Source organism: Passer domesticus, chromosome W (genome assembly GCF_036417665.1).
Source record: "Passer domesticus isolate bPasDom1 chromosome W, bPasDom1.hap1, whole genome shotgun sequence".
Taxonomy (NCBI): Eukaryota; Metazoa; Chordata; class Aves; order Passeriformes; family Passeridae; genus Passer; species Passer domesticus.
The window spans coordinates 7,233,988-7,252,269 of record NC_087511.1 but is presented as its reverse complement, the minus strand read 5'-3'; the positions used below and the strand labels follow the sequence as shown (position 1 = coordinate 7,252,269).

Genomic DNA, 18,282 nt, shown 5'->3' with positions numbered 1-18,282 from the left:
CCTCCCTCATATACCTTACCTGGTATTCAAAGAGTATGAAGGATTGAATCCCAAGCATCAGCATGCAAGCTGTGTGTGAGATGCACTGACTCTCAGATGATGCAGAATCTGCAGGATTTATGGCCTTCTAAAAAAATTATTATATTTTTGGGATGTTGAAATGAAATGCTTCTAAAGAATAGCTTATTGGTCTGGAATACACATAATAAAAAACTGAACTGTGCCATCTTTGTAAAAAGTATTCTTCAGCGTCTCAAAGCTGAAGCAGAGAGCTTAAAAGCAGGTTGCAGGAAAAAAGGGATTTATACTAGTCATGTTAGTTAGTGCTCCTAGTACTCTCAGATGTCTTCCTCAGACACACAAAACTAAAGAAAAATTACTCAGTAAATAAAAGTCTTGCAATCAGTTAAATGCTTCTAATACTGTGAAGCTACTGATGCAATTTTTTTCCACAAGAAATAGATTATCTAAGAGCAAGCCGATATGGAAAAGAGTGCAGTAAGTTTTCAAGTATTGTAATCAATTAACATCTATGCAGATAAAGAAATTAAAGATTAATTTTTTTGTTCATGAGCCTTGTTTGATATGAGGTAAAAGTGGGTTCCCCCAATAGCTTTACATTTCCTCCTATGAGGATTTACTTTAAAGAGGGCTTCAATAAAGCCATGAACATTTTTTTCTTCAGTGCTTCATAAACTTCCACAATCCAAAGCAGAATTAAGTCTACCCCTAACTGTTTTTATTTTTATCTGTCTTTCTCTGTCAGTCATTTATTTCTCTCTTACCTAGTTGGTCTCTCTCCTGTTTTATTTTACATTTGACCTTATAAAGTTTTTATCTGTTTATCGGTGACCATATTGTCCTACTCTCTATTGTTTTCATTTTTCATGACATTTAAAGGATTTTTTTTTAAAAGTCATTGCTTACTTCCCTTTTTTGTTTACCTTTTGGTTAGAGCTGAAATTTCTTGCATTTGCCTGTATTGCTCTGTGAGTGAAGCCCCTCTTGTTGAGCCCTAGAGGCTCCCCTGATGGGGGAAAACCTCCTTTTAACAGTTTTGTGCCAGGATTGAGAGACGCATGGGACTTTTTTCAGTCTTCAGATTGCTGTGCATTGTTATCTTATCGGAAACTTGCCATGCCATCTGCCAGACTTAGCGCGCAAGAAAGTACAGCAAAAATGGTCACAAGATGTACAGTTTCAAGGTCTTTTAAAGCTGTTTTATCCAATTAACTCTTAAAACATACTTTATTTCAACCTTTCTATCAATAACTAATCCTTTGTCTGTCCATGTAACCTCTGCACTGCAGCCTCCTGTGGCCAATCACCCTGTGCCACCAACACTGCAGAAAATGGAGTAGATGAAGAAGAAGAAGCTTGAGACAATGCCCAAGATCCTCCATCTTGCCTCCTATCTGCCTCTATACTATAATCCCAAAACTCACACTCACAAAAATCCCAAAAATTCTCACCCTGTGACAAACTACACTATTCTCTATGATCTATTTCACATGCTTGTAGACTCCAATCCATCTCAAAGTCTTGGAAGTCTTCTCCATGGGCGAAGGTTAAAGGCAGTGCTTCCCTCAGGGCAGGCAGAGAAATATTCCCTGTGCCCCGGGTTCCAACATTGCTCCAATGATTTTATAAATTATTTGTTTCCATCTCTTATAGTCTTCTTTACTTTTTCATATTTTAGCCCAACAGAAGTGACTTTTAGATTATATTTTTTTCCAAGTGTAGGAAAAATGACTGTCTATCAGAGGTAAGATAGGTTAGCAGAGTCACTCAAAGAACTAAAAATATCTTTTGTTTTCATTTTAAAACAGCTGCAAGCCCACAAAATTAAATTAATCAATCACACTGAAGTTCATGCGTGTGCTAACATTTAATTTTGAAATGAATAGGACCTAGAATATTTAATATATGTGCCAGATATAGAATACTGTAGGCATAAATTTGAAAACTCAATGTTAGCTACTCATATTTCAGTGCATTAAAATTTCTTCATTCATTCTTTTATATTTTATTTTAAGAGAAGCACTTTATCTTTCTTGGAACATAATGTTTTAAGTGATTAACTACCCTTTGCTAATGGGAAATGAGAAGTCCAGTACAAAAGCATATGTGTGGGGTGTGATGTCCATGTTTTATCTTTCCAATTCCACCATTTTACTCCTAGTAGAGAGAATGGGTGGTTAAAATGCTTGCTTACAGATTCTTGTAGGTTTTGTGATAGCTCCTGCAGATGTTAAAGGATGGTAATTATACAAGATGTTTCTAGCTTTTTTTTTGTCATTGTTGTTTCCTTTTTATAAGTATTCTTTCTCTTTTACTTCAGATATGCTTGTTACAGTTATTTTTCTTATCAAGTGTCTGAAAAGAAATATTCATATGACCATGCATTCTGATAATAAAAATATGAAATACTCTCTGGGCAACTTTTCTATATAATAGACATCCAGAGTTTATTTTAAGGTAATAAGTAAGATGTCACAGTCTTGAAATGATTCTGATATTTTTCCTTCATTAGCAGTAGTTTAATAGCTATATGGGTATTTATATTATATATCATTTTTTCTTACAGCAAAATATTTGTTAACTTCCTATTTAGTTAATTCATTTGTACAAGTTGTGTTTACATAATCCAGCATTCGATTCTGAAATAATTTCAGATTGAAATATGTTCTTAAAACTCTCCGAAACTTTGGAAAATATTTTCTACCCCCAGTAAACATTTTTTTTTTGGAAACTAACTGATGCAGTTATGTTCCATTTATGTTATGTGAAATTACTAAAAGCTTTTCAGTCTTATGTCTTCATTGTTCATTTCTACTAACTCACAAGATTTGCTTGAAATAAGATGTACTGCCATGAATTAAGAAACTGCCAGCAAAAATGGGCCATTTTTTCTCAAGATTTTATTGGTGTCTCTTTTTTAGTTTGCACTTCCTGTGTGGAAAAAGTTGTAACATCCTGTAGTGGTTTTGGTTTGCTAATTTTTCATTTCTTGGGTTTCAGCACCAAATACTGTGGTGGATTGAGTGCTGGACAAATGCCAATGCACCCACTAGAATTACTCATTTTCTGTTGTGAGATAAGAATTAACAGGAGAGCAAAGCAAGCTCAAACTTTAAAGGGTATAAAGAAAACTTTATGAACAAAACTAAAAGAAGAATAATAAGAATCAGAATAAACCTTTAAAACACTTTTCCTCCCCCCTAACTCTTCTTTCCTTTCTCACTGACAAAGTACAGAGACGAAACCTGGTATTTTCAGTCAGTTTACCACCTCTAGAATAGTCTTTCTTCAGTTCACTTAGGAAGAGGAGTCTCTCTTGCCATGCCATGGAGACTTCTCCACAAGAAACAGTTCTCTCGTGGCTTCAATTTCCAGGAATAGCAGCTGCCCAGAAATCTGCATTTGTGAAGTCCCTCCTATCTTTCACAGCCTTCCCACAGCTGTGTTCCTGGGCCATGTGAACTTATTGGGGTGCAATTTTTAAGGATGAGCTGTTCTAGCATAAAAACAAAAGTTCCCTTCTATTCCTGGGGCAAGGTTTCTCATCTCTCTCATTTCTCTCTGTTAAAACTTCTCATTTGATCACAGCTACTGCAACATCTGCTTATTTCAACACTAGCACCTGTGTTCATGGCTGTGGTTAGAATGCTACATCCCCCCAATGCATTTAATGAGTTATAGGGAAAAAGAGTCTGATGTATCAATTATAGTCTTTTTCATAGCTTTACAAGAGGATTTCAGCCCAAAATTAAGGCATCTCCTCATTCTCCTCCAATCTGGAATTTGACTTCTTTACTGACCTCAGTGTCTCATGTTGTCTTTTACACGTCTTCACTCTTTTCTTTCACTCAAGATAGGATCAATGTTTTGCAAGTTTCATCTGTGCAGTGAAAGAGTTAATAGCTTGCCCAGGCCTGCGGGTGGTCATGTGATTTTGGCCGGAGCTGTTTGCGGTGAAGATGAAAGTTTCTTCGGTGGCCGTGCTGGGAGGGTGGGGGAGTGGTTAGCATTTCAGTAGCTAGGCTCAGACTCAGCTGCAAGACGTGGGGGCCGATGGCCTCCCCTTCCCGGCAGCCGCTGGGGCTCGGCCCGGCTTTGAACCGGTCCCACAGCCTCCCCTCGCCCAGCTAACACGCTGAAAGGGGGAGAGGGAACTTCTCTCTCTAAAAGCCGGAAGAAAGAGAGCTTTTCCCAGGCTTGCCTGTCTTTAAAATGTGAATCTCACAGAGGCGGATCTATTTTTTTTAATGGTTTCATAGGTTGTTAATTCTTAGAGCTAGCTAGCTATTGGTTTTGCTAGACACAGAGGAAGCTCTTAGTAGCGCTTCTCAAAAATTACTTCCATAGTTAGCTCTTTCCCTCCTCACCACAAATCAATTAATGCAGAACCAGCACACGTCTGAAATGCAAGAAAGCTTCCTCTTATTATACAGTTCAGGTTTGGTTTAGAAAATTGGCTAAATGTTAAGCAAATTAGTTGTGGGGTTTTTTTTAAATATTAGAAATTAACCAACCTTTTTTTTTATTGAATGTTTGTTTTTTTTATTATTGGTGGCACTACTACTAGGTTTGTATTTATAGTGGGATGAATTGCCTGATAGAGGTATTCTCATAATTACTTTGATTGTTGAAATTTTTTTGGCATTCTTTTCTCCCTGCTTAAAGTAGGTATAAAATTTAAACATTAGAGTTTATTACATATTCACACTATGCAATTCTGATCACATGCCTACCTGATTTCATAATATGGACCTATGTACCTCCATTCTTACAACAAAGTGAATACAAAATCTAACTTTAGGTGACTACCTAAAAGTGAGGCATGAGAAAAAGGACCAGTGTTTTATTTCTGGAACAGGAGGTGGGCGAAGAAAAATCTTAGGTATGACATTATTGGTGTTAATTTTGTTTTGACAGTATGCTTTTTCAGAATCAAAGTACAAAGCCTCTGTTGCATGCCTCAATTTTGGAAAAAAAGTATATACATTTTGACTGGTTTCTGTAGATTATTTATTATTATGGTGGACCTAAGATATTGGATAAGAAGGAAATTATTTGTTATGAGCAAGTGGCTTCTGTGAACAGTCTTCAGTTTGACGAAACAGCTTAGTATTGGGTTCAAAGGGTAACTGAGACAGAGTTGATTTGAATCCCTTCTTTCACTTCTCTAATTCTCATGTGCATTAGAGTTCATGAAATGTATGCATTGGCTGGGGTAAGTAATACTATGAAAAAACTGTTATAATTAAGGTATTTTCATGCTAAATAAGTTTGTTTAAGGTTGGTGACTTTGCATTTTTCTTCCCATGACCAATAGGGCAGAGTTTCAATTTGGCTTTTGTTTTAGTTAACCTTGTTAGCTAATTTGTATACAGTACAGCTATAGATTGCATGCACGTGTTTTGCAAATTTGGAGCTTTTCTTGAATATTTTCAAAATGTAACTTATGTGACAAGTAGTTTGTTTGAAGATGTTCCTCTATTTTTAGATTTTATTTTCTTTAATTAGCTATGACCTTTGTTTTGAGAACATATGCTCTCAGTATGTATTGTTGCTGTACAAGCAGATAAATGAACACTCTTGGGATGTGCATACTTTCTTTGCATCTTGCCTTCAGTCCTTATCCAGCTATTTTTTTGGGCCAGAGAACCAAGTGCTGTCAATTGTACAGGTTATACAAAAAAGTAACTGTCACTGGAGCATAAAAAAGGTGTTGGGCACACTTGTTCCCTTTCTGGACTCTGATACAGACATATACTGGGTGGAGACAGAATGGAAACATGCCCTGGAGTAAAGAGGTATTAACACTGCTGTTGTGTAACCCTGGTGAATCCCATAGCAGTCTTTGGGGTGCCAATTGCACCACTTCATGACTATTTTTATGTTTTTATTTCTGTTGATCCAAAAAAAAGAAAAACACAGAGATCAAAATTATTGACATTAGACTTTGTTTGATCATATTTTTCTTACCTAGTCTATATCTATTTGTAATCTACAGAAGGTTTGCTGTGTCTGTTGTAGAAAAGAAGCACCACCTTGACTTTGGAAAGTCTGACAGCAAATGTTTTTTTCTAACTGTACCATTTATAGGGCCACACTATGTTGTTTTACATTTGTTAAGAGACTTAGAACAAAATGGAAATCAAATTTTTGTGCACTCATTTCTATTAATGTTTGTTAAATTATTTTTGTGGTAGTCCAGTAGTTTATTCTTGTATTGGGTTTGCATGGCAAGGTTTTGCTAGGGGGGGAGGTACAGGCATGGCTTTTGTGAGAAGCTACCAGAAGCTTCCCCTATGTTTGATAGAGCCAATGCCAGCTAGCTTCAAGAGAGACCCATTGATGGCCAAGGCTGAGCCCATCAGTGATGGTGGTACCACCTCTGGGATAACATATTTAAATAGGGGAAAAAAACCTGTGCAACAGCAATTGCAGCCAGAAGAGAGGAGTGAGAATATGTGAGAGGAACAACTCTGCAGGCCCCCAAGGTCAGTGGAGAAGGAGGGACAAGAGGCACTTCAGGCACCAGAGCTGATTCCCCTGGAGCCCATGGTGCAAGCTCATGGTGCAAGACTATGGTGAGGCAGCTGTGCCCCTGCAGCCCATGGAGGTCAATGGAGGAGCAGAGATCCACCTGCAGCCTGTGGAGGAGACCCACACTGGAGCAGGTGGATGTTTGAAAGAGTCTGTAAGCCTGTGGAAAACCTGCGCTGGAGCAAGGTCCTTGCAGGACCTGTGGAGAGAGGAGCCCACACTAGACCATATTTGCTGGCAGGACTTGTGACCCTTGTGGAGGACTCATGCTGAAGCAGTCTGTTTCTGAAGGACTGCACCCCATGGAAGGGACCCATGCTGAAGCAGGTGAACGCCTGAAGGAGGCTATGACCCCATGGGAAGCCTGTGCTGGAGCAGGGTCCTGGCAGCACCTGTGGAGAGGAGCCTATGCTCAAGCAGGTTTGTTGTCAGGACTCGTGAAACTGCAGGGTAGTCACGTTGGGAGCAGCCTGTTCCTGAAGGACTGCACCCTGTGGAAGGGACCTGCGTTGGAACAGCGGAAGAGTGTGAGGAGTGGTCCCCCTGAGGAGGAAGGAGCAGCAGAAACAATGTGTGAAAAACTGACCACAAACTCAATTTCTTGTCCCCCGATACCACTGGGGGAGGAGATAGAGAAAATTGTTAGTAACATTAAGCTCAGGAAGGAGGGAGAGGTGGGGGGGAGGTGTTTTGAAGATCTGGTTTTCTTTCTCATTATCCTGCTCTGGTTTGATTGGTAATAAACGGATTTCCCTAAGTTGAGTCTGTTTTGCCCATGACAGTATTTGGTGAGTGATCTCTCCCTGCCCTTATCTCAACCCATGAGCTTTTCATTATATTTTCTCTCCTCTGTTCAGCTGAGGAGGGGAGTGATAGAGGGGCTTTGGGCACTTGGCATCCAGCCAAGGTCAACCCACCACAATTCTTGACTGCTGCTTCTGCTCAACTGGGTGCTTGACATTGGAGAACTATAGTAGCACCAATAATTCAAAGATCCTTCAAGGAGCATTTAAAACACAAATCTGCTGAGTACAAAACATGAATAACTTTTACACCTGCAGGGTGCACTCGGACTACACTAGAACTTATAGTTGTGCAGAAACAGGCTTCCTGTCTCATCTAAGTATTTTAACAGGTGTTCTGACATAACAGAACTTTTCTGCAGTGTATTTCAGTATTTCTTTTGAACTGGGTGTAGATGCAAAGTTAATATGTTATCAGTCTTCTTTTTTAAAAACTGAAAAGATGTGAATAGTTTGGTTTGGAAGGGTTTTCCTTACTGTTATGTTTTTTATTAAGAGTTACAATCATAATATTCCATTTAAAAAAACCCAGCATCTTCCATTTCTATGACAAAGCTATAATGTCATATGCTGTTATATCATTTGGTAATAGAGGTAAAAAGGCCAGAATAATTTCATTGTACCAGTCTCTGAAAGCTAAACTTAAAGGCACATATCACAGTCAAATAGGAAGTATCTTGTATAATTTTAAGTTTTTGGAGGGTGGGGGTTTTTTACTTAACTCACAACATGTAATCTGATAAAATTGTGTGTTTTCTGGCATGAAATATTTGTATTTTTAAGTAACCTTTTTTATACATTTTTAATGTTTTCTTTGATGTTCCTATGCATTTTTTTAAAGCTGGCTTCATTCAAACTCTGGATTGAAAAGGGACTTTTGAAAGCTGAAATCTTTTGCGGTAAGGCTTTTAATTACTTTTTCCCCATGAAACCAGTACTTTCTGGGTTTCATTTGGTTCTTTTTTTCTGCCTTTCCTTTCCTCTACTTTCTCTTTCAGCTTGAAACTTTAATACTCTCTTGGCCTTTTAAAATTTAAAACATTAAAGGATTGAAAATAAAGCTGTTCAAAAAAGTGCAAAATATACTGGATTGACCCTGACTAGATGCCAGGTGTCCACCAAAGCTTGTCTATCACTTCTTTTCCTCAGCTGGACAGGGGAGAGAAAATATAACAAAATGCTCATGCCATGGGTAACCCAAAATGTTATTGTATTCCATATCCATCTGTGCCCAAAAATTGTTACTGTCTCTTTAAGGACCAGCAGTGCAGGCAGAAACAGACTCACAAGGTCGGGGGATGGTAGGGCAGGTGCTTTAAAGTCTGCTCTTTCCCAGACAGCTCACTCTCTTTTTTTTGACTCATGATTTTTGCCTTGCTGGCTTCTTGGGTTTTGCCTTAGGCAGAGCTCACTCTTTCTTGATTGCTTGGTTTGGCTCTTAGTTTCTTGCTATAGAGCCGAGACAGCACCGGCAGACACTTTTCCTTTTTGGACTCTGTTTTTGGTTTTTTTTCTCAACTTGGAGAGACTGCCTTGGAGTGAATTCGGAGCAGAGTGCCCCCTGCCCCCCTCCAGCAAGCCAGTCTAGATAGCCATTGGTGCCCAGCCAAAGGGAGAAGACCATGAGCTGCCCCAGCCCAGCTACCTTGTTTTGCCTGCTCCCGTCATCTCCTGCTGCAAGGAAGGTGAAGTCCCGTCCCTCTGTGATTTTCTAGCCCTTGATCCAGAGAATACCAGTTGTAGCTCCAGACATCAGGGAGATAAGCAGAGCAGAGGAAGCATGGGGGGAAGCCTGACACCATCTTTCCCTTTGTCCTTCAAACCACATGCTTGGCTGCAGAGGGCCATCTTGGGGGGATGTGCCTGGCATTTTGGGTCTCTCTTTGTTCTTGGGGGGAATCTGAGATTTAGCAATGTTTTATTTAGCAGTTATTTACTGGTTTGGTTGTTTTGGGGTTTTTTGCCTGTTGCTGTTCCACTTGTTAGTAAACAGTTACTGTTTCACCTATATCCACTTGTATTAGTTCCTCATTGGTGGAAAGGGATTTGTTAGAACCTATTAAAGGAGGCAACTCATTCCAGAGTGTTGTCCTTTAATTTGTTTCAAATCAAAACAAATTTGTCACCCAACTTAAGGGACATGAGAGAGAAAGTGGAAAAATTACAATTTTGTCTGGAACATTTTATACTGGATACAGAACTCACTGGTCAACATGCTGCCCTGTTTAATCATGGGTCTCTGGCACCTAGGCTTATATACATCTCTGTATATATGGTACAGTTTGCCTGGGAAATGGTTCTTTTTCAGATCGGGGGCACAAACCAAGATTGCTTTGTTGATGCACTCTGCGATATCAGTTTTTGTTAATATAACATCAGAGGCAGTGAGATGTGTATTCACTGCTGTTTTGCCTGTCTTGGTCTCAGCTGCAACTTCTGGGGGTTTAGTAATAATCACCCTCAGGCTACTGGGAGAAAAGTAGGGGATGATTTTTCCCAGCCTTTTACATCCTTCTCCCCCTTCAGGTCTGACACATCACCTTTTGAGAATGTTCATTTCTGTCTGGATGTTAAAGACACCATGTTTTTGTTGTTAATTCTGTTAACTCTCCTCTATATGGCCTACAACACATTTAGAATCAGGGCTGAGATTTCCAGGGTGGTTGCTCAGAGATCTGCCCCAGTGGTGGAAAATCCAGTGGCATGGGATGTGAGAGGATATAGGCCAGGTCCTGAAGAAAAACTCTGCCCCAATAGTTTGGAATTTTGTCCCTGAACAAATTCAGAACCCAGATGAGATAGGGAAATATCTGAAAGAAAATTGCAATGACAGCTTCAATGAGGGGCAGCTCGTTGCACTGTGCTGGGTCCTGGCTAATGCTTATTGCACACTGCTCGATACCATACAGCAGCACCTACAGCTGAAGGGTAAGGAGAACAAATCAGAGGACACCATGGTCACTCAGTCTGCAGTTAAACCAGAAGGGCAGCCTAAGCCAATAGCAGTTGCCCCCATCCAGAAAAGGAAGCATAAGACCAAATCCACTTGCCCAATGGATGATGACGGGGAGGCAGGATGCTCACAGGAAGCAGAGGAATCAGAACCAGAAATAATGACCAAATATTCATCCTTAAAAAGTCTCTGCAATCTCAGGAAAGACCTCACCTGACAACACGACAAGTATATTGAGCTTGTTGATCTGAGTCTGGGATGCTGCAGTGATGGTTCAGTTGTGGATGGTATTAAAGCAAGACATTTGGGATTTCTGTTGTGTCATGAGTATCGACCAGAGAATTGTGAGGAGATCCAAACCCCATAGCCTCTGGATGCAACTCTTGGCCATTGTGAAGGAGAGATACCTTTGTCCAGAAGATCTCCAGCTTCAGCAAGGCCCTCGGAAAACCACGGAGCAATGAATCCAATGCTTGCGAGAACGGGTTGTGCTAGAGATCCTTTTCTCAAATGATGACAAAACCACTAAGAGTCCAGACCTGGTAAAATGTACAATGCTGTTGTGAGTCAAACTTGCATGACACAGGTGTACTCACATTTCCTAGCGTCACCACAGTGGAATGAAGAAAATGAGACAGTGGGTACTATGGCTTCCTCTTGTTAGTTATTCAGGTACAGGGAGGGCCTCCCTCCACCCATCAGAGGTGATTTTAAAAGGGAGCTGAGCAGGTGGTTCCCTTCCTCTCATTAGCCATTCAGGCATAGGAAGGGGCTTCCTTTGCCCATGGTAGATGATTTAAAGAAGGCTTTAGGGAGCACAGTGACCTAGAGCAGGCAAACAGGGGTGTGGCATGTCTGAAGGCGTTGCATGGCAGTTTGTGCGGACAGGGCAAACAGGCAGGGTTGCAGCCATCGTCCTGGTAGTGGGGTTTTATTTTGTGTTTGGGGTTTTGTTTGTTTGTTTGTTTTTTCTCAGCAATGGTCTCCAAACAATCAAAAGCTATAGCTAGTAAAAGTGTACCAACCCAAACAGAACCCCTCAAGGAGGACACATTTGTCAAGACCCCTTTGTGCAAGGAGTGTTTGAGCCTGTCAGTAGTACCAGGGGATGGTGCAAAAGATGTCTGCATGTGGTGCAAACAGGTGAATGATCTGCTCTGTCTGGTGGTGGAGCTTAAGCAGGAAGTAGAAAGACTAAGGAGTATTACGGAAAATGAAAGGGAAATAGACTGGTAGAGTTTCACCCTTCCATCCCTGAGAGAAGCTCACCAGGAGTCAGAGGACTCCCATGCCTCTTACCATCAGGCAGAAGGAGGAGGCCTAGTAGATGAAAGGGAGTGGAAATGGGTCCCTACTTGAGGAGTTAATAAAAATACCTCCTGACCCCTATCACCTACCCACCTGTCACTTCAGAATAGATATGAGGCCCTGGATGAGGAGGGTCAGCCAGATGACATCAAAGAAAATTATCTGCCTGGAGCGCCTCCCAATTAGACTTTGTCTGTGAGATGGATCACTACCTCTAGTACTAAAAAGAAAATAAGGGTAGTCGTAGTCGGTGACTCCCTTCTGAGGGGAACAGAGGGCCCTCTATATTGACTGAGCCCATCCCACAGGGAAGTCTCCTGCCTCCCTAGGGCCCTGGTACAGGACACTGTACTGGGACACTCCCTTAGCTGATTCAGCCCTCTGATTATTACCCACTGCTGATACTCCAGGCTGGCAGTGATGAGATTGAAAAGAAGAGCACCAGGGCAATTAAAAGAGACTTCAAGGCTCTGGGTCGATTGGTTGATGGGGCAGGAGCAGAGGTGGTGTTCTGCTCAGTCTCTTTGATAGCAGGGACAAATGATGAAAGAAACAGGAGGACCCACATTATCAAAAAGTGGCTTAAGGGTTGGTACCATCAGCAGAATTTTGGGTTCTTTGATCATGAGGCAACTTTTATGGCACCTGGCCTGCTAGAGCCAGATAGGCTCCATCTGACTAACAAGGGCAAAAGGATTCTAGCCCATGAATTGATGGGACTCATTGAGAGGACTTTAAACTAGGTTCAAAGGGGATGCCACTAGGCTCTTCAAAAACAAGCCCAGAGGTGGTAAGCTAGAGTCGGGGGTGAAATCAGTAGCGCAGTTGAAGTGCACGTATACTACTGCATGCAGCATGGGCAACAAACAAGAGGAGCTGGAAGCCATGGTACAGCAAGAAAGCTATGATGTAGTCGCCATCATGGAAACGTAGTGGGATGACTCGCATAACTGGAGTGCTATGATGGATAGCTACAAGCCCTTCAGAAGAGACAGGAAAGGGAGAAGAGGTGGGGGGGGGGTGGCTCTGTATATTAGGAATGCTCTTGATGCCATGGAAATTGAAATGAATGATGATAAGGTTGAGTGCCTATGGGTAAGAATCAGGGGGAAGGCCAACAAGGCTAACATCCTGGTTGGAGCCTGTTATAGACCACCCAACCAGGATGAAGAGGTGAATAACTTATTCTACAAGCAGCTGGAGGATGTTTCCAGATCACTAGCCCTTGTTCTTGTAGATGACTTTAACCTGCCAGACATCTGCTGGGAACTCAACACAGCAGAAAAGAGGCAGTCCAGGAGGTTCTTAGAGTGTGTGGAGGACAACTGGTCACAGCTGGTGAGTGAGCCTACCAGGGGAGGAACTACGCTGTTTGCAAACAGAGAATGGCTGGTGGGAGATGTGGTGTTTGGAGGCCATCTAGGGCACAGTAATCATGTAATTATAGTTTTCAATATTTGGTGAAACAATGAGGGGTATCAATAAGACTTCCACACTGGACTTCCAGAGGGCAGAATTTGGCCTATATAAGAGACTTATTCAGAGAGTACCTTGGGAAGCAACCTTTAAAAACAAATAAGTTCAGGAAGGATGGGCGTGCTTCAAAACAGAAATCTTGAAGGCACAGGAACAGACTGTCCCTGTGTACCAAAAGATGAGTCAACGAGGCAAGCATCCAGCCTGGATGGGCAAAGAGGTTTTGAAAGAACTTAGGAATAAAAAGAGAATGTATAATCTTTGGAAGGAGGGACAGGTCTCTCAGGAAGTGTTTAAGAGGGTTTCTAGGTCATGTAAGGAAAAAATTAGAGAGGCCAAAGCTCAGTTCAAACTTAATCTGGCAAATTTTGTAAAGGATAGTAAAAAATGGTTTTACAAATATATTAACAGCAAAAGGAAGGGTAAGACCAACCTTTGTTCTTTGCCAGATGCAGGAGGGAACTTAGTAACTGCAGATGAGGAGAAGGCAGAAGTGCATAACACCTTCTTTGCCTCAGTCTTTAGTGGGAAGACGGCTTGTCCTCAGGGCAACTGTTCTCCTGGGTTGGTAGATGGTGTCAGGGAGCAGTCAGTCCTGGCTCACTTGGGAGGTCCCAGATGACTGGAAGCTGGCCAATGTGATGCCCATCCACAAGAAAATATGGAAGGAGGATCTGGGAAACTACAGGCCAGTCACCCTGACCTCAGTGCCTGGCAAGATTATGGAACAGTTTATACTGAGAGCCATCATATGGCACCTAGAGGATGGCTGGGGAATCAGACCCAGCTAGCATGGGTTTAGGAGGGGCAGGTCATGCCCTGACCACCCTGATCTCCTTTTATGAACAGGTGAGCTGCCTGGTGGATGTGGGAAAGGCTATGGATGTTGTATACCTGGATTTCAGCAAGGCCTTTCACATAGTCTCCCACAGCATACTCTTGGAGAAGCTGGCAGCCCATGGCTTGGTCAGGAGCACTCTGTGCTGGGTTAAGAACTGGCTGGATGGCTGTGCCCAGAGAGTGGTGGTGAACGGTGCTGCATCCAGTTGGTGGCAGTCACTATTGGTGTCCCCCAGGGATCCGTATTGGGCCCTGTCCTGTTTAATATCTTCATTGATGATCTGGATGAGGGGATTGAATCTACCATCAGCAAATTTGCAGATGGCACCAAGCTGGGAGCATGTCGATCTGCTGGAGGGTAGGAGTGCTCTGCAGAGAAACCTGGACAGGCTGGATAGATGGACCAAGTCCAACAATATGAGATTTAATAAGTCCAAGTGCAGAGTCCTGCACTTTGGTCACAACCACTCCCTGCAGCACTACAGTCTGGGTACAGAGTGGCTGCACAAGAAGGCCATGGCATCCTATCCTGTATAAGAAACAGTGTAGCCAGCAGGACAGGGGAAGTCTTTCTTCCCCTGTTCTCAGCACTGGTGATGCTGCACCTTGAGTACTGTTTCCAGTTCTGGGCCCCTCAGTTTAGGAAGGACATTGAGATGCTCAAATGTATCCAGAGGAGGGTGACAAGGCTGAGGAAGGGCCTGGAACACAAGCCCTATGAAGAATGGCTGAGGGAGCTGGGGTTGTTTAGCCTGGGAAAAAAAAGAGGCTCAGGGTTGACCTTATCAGTTCCTATAACTACCTGAAAGGAGGTTGTAGTCAAGTGGGGGTTGGTCTGTTCTCCCAGGCAACCTCTGACAGAAGGAGAGGACAGAGTATTAATCTACACCAGAGGAAGTTTAGGTTAGACATAGGGAAAAAATTCTTCATGGAAAGAGTGATTTGGCTTTTAAATAGGCTGTCCTTGGATGTGGTGGAATCACCGTCCCTGGACATGTTTAAAAAATGACTGGACATGGCACTCAGTGGTTTAGTTGATAAGGTGGTGTTGGGTCACAGGTTTGACTTGATCATCTCAAAGGTCTTTTCCAGCCTAGTTAATTCTGTGATTCTATGACAAGAAGGCTCCAGACGTATGAAGACACTGTCCATGCCCCAACAAGTGCCCAAATCCTGGCTGTGGAAACAGACTTGACCAAGCATATGCAGAAATTGGAAGACAGGATTGAAGAGACCCATCAGAAATTCAGCAAGGAGCTTAAAGAGGGCCTTCTCCAAGTCTCATCAGTACAGACTAAAGCCCCTGTTATCAGAAGCAGACCTCGCCTAGCTAGGGAGAGGAGGTACACTCCATGAGCCAACCCATGGTTCCTCCTGTGCAAAAATGGGGAAGACAGGAGAAGATGGGATAGAAAACCCACTTTTGTCCTTACAGCACAGGTGCATAAGCTAAATGAGGAAACTACTAACAAAAGGAGTCCTACAAGAATTAATGTATCTCCAGAGTCTCGTGACCAAGCTGCTAGACGTAACAGAAGGCAGGATGACATGTCAGATCCCCTTGAAGGAACCTCCAGAATGTATGCCAAGGGAGGGAACAATAGACAGAATGAGAGGGGCCTTGCCTGTAGCCAGGTAGAGGCCAGGGAAAATCTAGTCTATTGGACTGTGTGAATCCTATGGCCTGGCACATCAGAACCACAAAAATACAAGGCTTTGGTTGACACTGGCACGTAACGTACTTCAGTATCATTAGGACATATGGGGGTGTGTGTTTTGGCACAGCCTGTTTTTTGGTAGCAGCAAGGGTGGGCAGAGGTGTAGCTTCTGTGAGAATCTACTAGAAATTCCCACCATGTCCAACAGAACCAATCTCTGATGGCTCTGAAGAGGGACATGCTGCTGGCCCAATTAGAGAGGTTGGTAATGCCTCTGTGATAACATATTTAAGAAGAAAATCAAAACAGTGCACACACAGCCTTTTCCAGTAGGTGGCAAGGTGCTGTTGTCAGGGGCCATCCTCCATGCGGTGCACAGTGATGGGCTGCAGCTGCCACCATCTTGGTGTGGCCCACAGAGAGCCTTGCTTGCCTGGCCACCCCTAGCTGGCCACGCTGTGGGCAGAGGGGCAGGGGTGGCAACTTGTCCTTCCTGGTGTACCGCATGAAGAGAGGCGTTGAGTAGCACCAGCACCGAGGTGGCCACTGCTGCCTGCGCAGTGGTGGCAGGGCCGCATGACCGGCAGCAAGGACATGGCAGGCAGCTTCCCGAAGCGGCGCCTGGACGGCGTCGGCCTCTTGGCATTGTGGGATCCTGTGGGAACCTTTCAATTGGTGGAGCTTGTTGGCGGTGGTGCTGTCACCGAAACTGCAGGAAAAACAAAAACCCCTCCAACAATATTTTTAAGTTAGAAAGTCAAGGCATTACTTTATTATCTGGCCAGGATGTGCCAAGGAAAATATTCCAGACACGCATGTTTATGTAGGATTTTCCCCCAAACTTTATACAGTCAAATCCCATAGAGATGCACTGTTTCAAAGTTCACTGGTCCAGAATTGAGCAACCCTCAGTATTTGGTTTTCCCATAGGATACGAATCTCCTTGCCTCCAATGTTAATTAGATCTTCATTTCCTTATCAGTCTTTCCAGGACCAGATGATGTTCTGTTGATGTTCTGTTGATGGCCATTTATCTTTCTGGGTATCTTTGGGCTATTCCCAGTCTGTTGGTATATTAAGCCCATCTCCTTAGAGTGATGCTATATCTCTTAAAAAAATAAAGAAAATTCCTTTCTCCAAGGCAAAGTCAAGTCAAGCCTAACTAGAGAGACAAAATTTACAAGTTGTATTGTTTCCAACAGTGCCTACAGGCAGAGGTTTTTCTTCTGGTTGGAGAAGAGGAGGAAGTAAGGAGATGTGAGGGAAAACAACATGGCGGTACCAAGGTCAGTGGAAGAAAAAGAGGGAGAGGAGGTGCTCCAAGCATTGGAGAGGAGGTGCTCCAAGCATTGGAGATGAGATTCTTCTGCAAGCTGTAGTGAGGACTATGGTAAAACACACTGTGGCCCTGTAATGCATGAAGTCCATGGGGGATGCAGAGATCCATTCGCAGCCCATGGGAAAAGTGCTCACGCCGGAGCGGGTGGATACCAAGGAAAGCTGTGATCCAGTGGGAGACCCGAATAGAGAGAGAGGGCCCCTGTTTCCAGAGATAGAGAAGGAGAGCCCTTGCTTCCAAACTAGAGCAGCCTATCCTTAAAAGACTGCACCCCATAGATGAATCACACATACCACAACAGTTTTGGGAAGACTAGTTGTCCGTGGGAGGGACCCCAGAACATAGCAGAAAAAAGACTCCTCTCCCTGTGCAAACAGAAAAGGATTTTGAATGTCAAACTGACCAAAACCTCCACACCCTGTCTCCCTGCACTGTCGGTGGGAGGGAGGGGCTGGGGTGGAAAAAGGGTGTTTTAAAGGCTTATTTTACTTCTCATTATCCTCCTCTGACTCTGTTAATAATGAATTTACTTTATACCTTTAAATTTGAACCTGTTTTGCCCTTAGAGTATCTTCTCCTAGTCCTTGTCTCAAATCATGAGCCCTTTGTTATTTTTTTCCTCTCCTCTACCCAACTGTAGCAGGAGAAAGTAAGCCAATTACTTTTGTGAGTGCCTGGCGTTTGGCCAATGTCAAACCATGATAGGACAGAACCTGTTTCTATTACTGGGATGACAGAGGGATCTCAGCATTTGACTTTGAAGCTGAGGTGAGCTTGACTGGGAAGGAGGGGAAAAAAACACCCTATTGTGACTGGTCCAGAGGCTCTGTGCATCCTTGGTATAGATTACCTCTGGAGTGGTTATTTCAAAGACCCAAAAGGACTTAGGTGGGCTTTTGGGATAGCTGCTGTGGAGACAAAAGGCATTAGACAGTTGAACACCTTGCCTGGTCTCTCAGAGGAACTTTCTACAGTAGGACCCCTGTTGGTTGAACATCGTGTACCGATTGCCATCACAGCAGTGCATCGTCGGCAATACTGCACAAACCAAGGCTGTGATTCCCATCCATATGATGATCCATGAACTGGAGACACAGAGACTTGTCAGTAAGACTCACTCTTCAACAGCCCTGTTTGGCCTGTGCATAAATCTAATGGGTAATGGAGACTAACTGGAGTATCACTGAGTGCTGCCATGACAAACATGCTCGAACTTCAGTATGAACTGGAGTCCAAGGCAGCAAAGTGGTGCGATTATCGACATTGCTAATGCATTTTTCTCCATTCCTCTAGCAGCAGAGTGCAAGACACAGTTTGCTTTCACCTGGAGGGGTGCATAGTATACTTGGA

General features: G+C 43.0%; 1 protein-coding gene and 1 long non-coding RNA gene across 3 annotated transcripts in view; both read left to right on the top strand.

Moving 5' to 3' along the window:
• Positions 1 to 18,282, top strand: part of LOC135289066 (guanine nucleotide-binding protein G(q) subunit alpha) — a 184,312-nt gene that overhangs the window by 107,908 nt on the left and 58,122 nt on the right. The window lies entirely within an intron of this gene.
• LOC135289067 (uncharacterized) lies at positions 4,227 to 16,876 on the top strand. Its single transcript, XR_010351868.1, has 3 exons — positions 4,227 to 5,236; positions 8,200 to 8,257; positions 16,796 to 16,876. It is a non-coding gene; the product is annotated as an uncharacterized LOC135289067 (long non-coding RNA).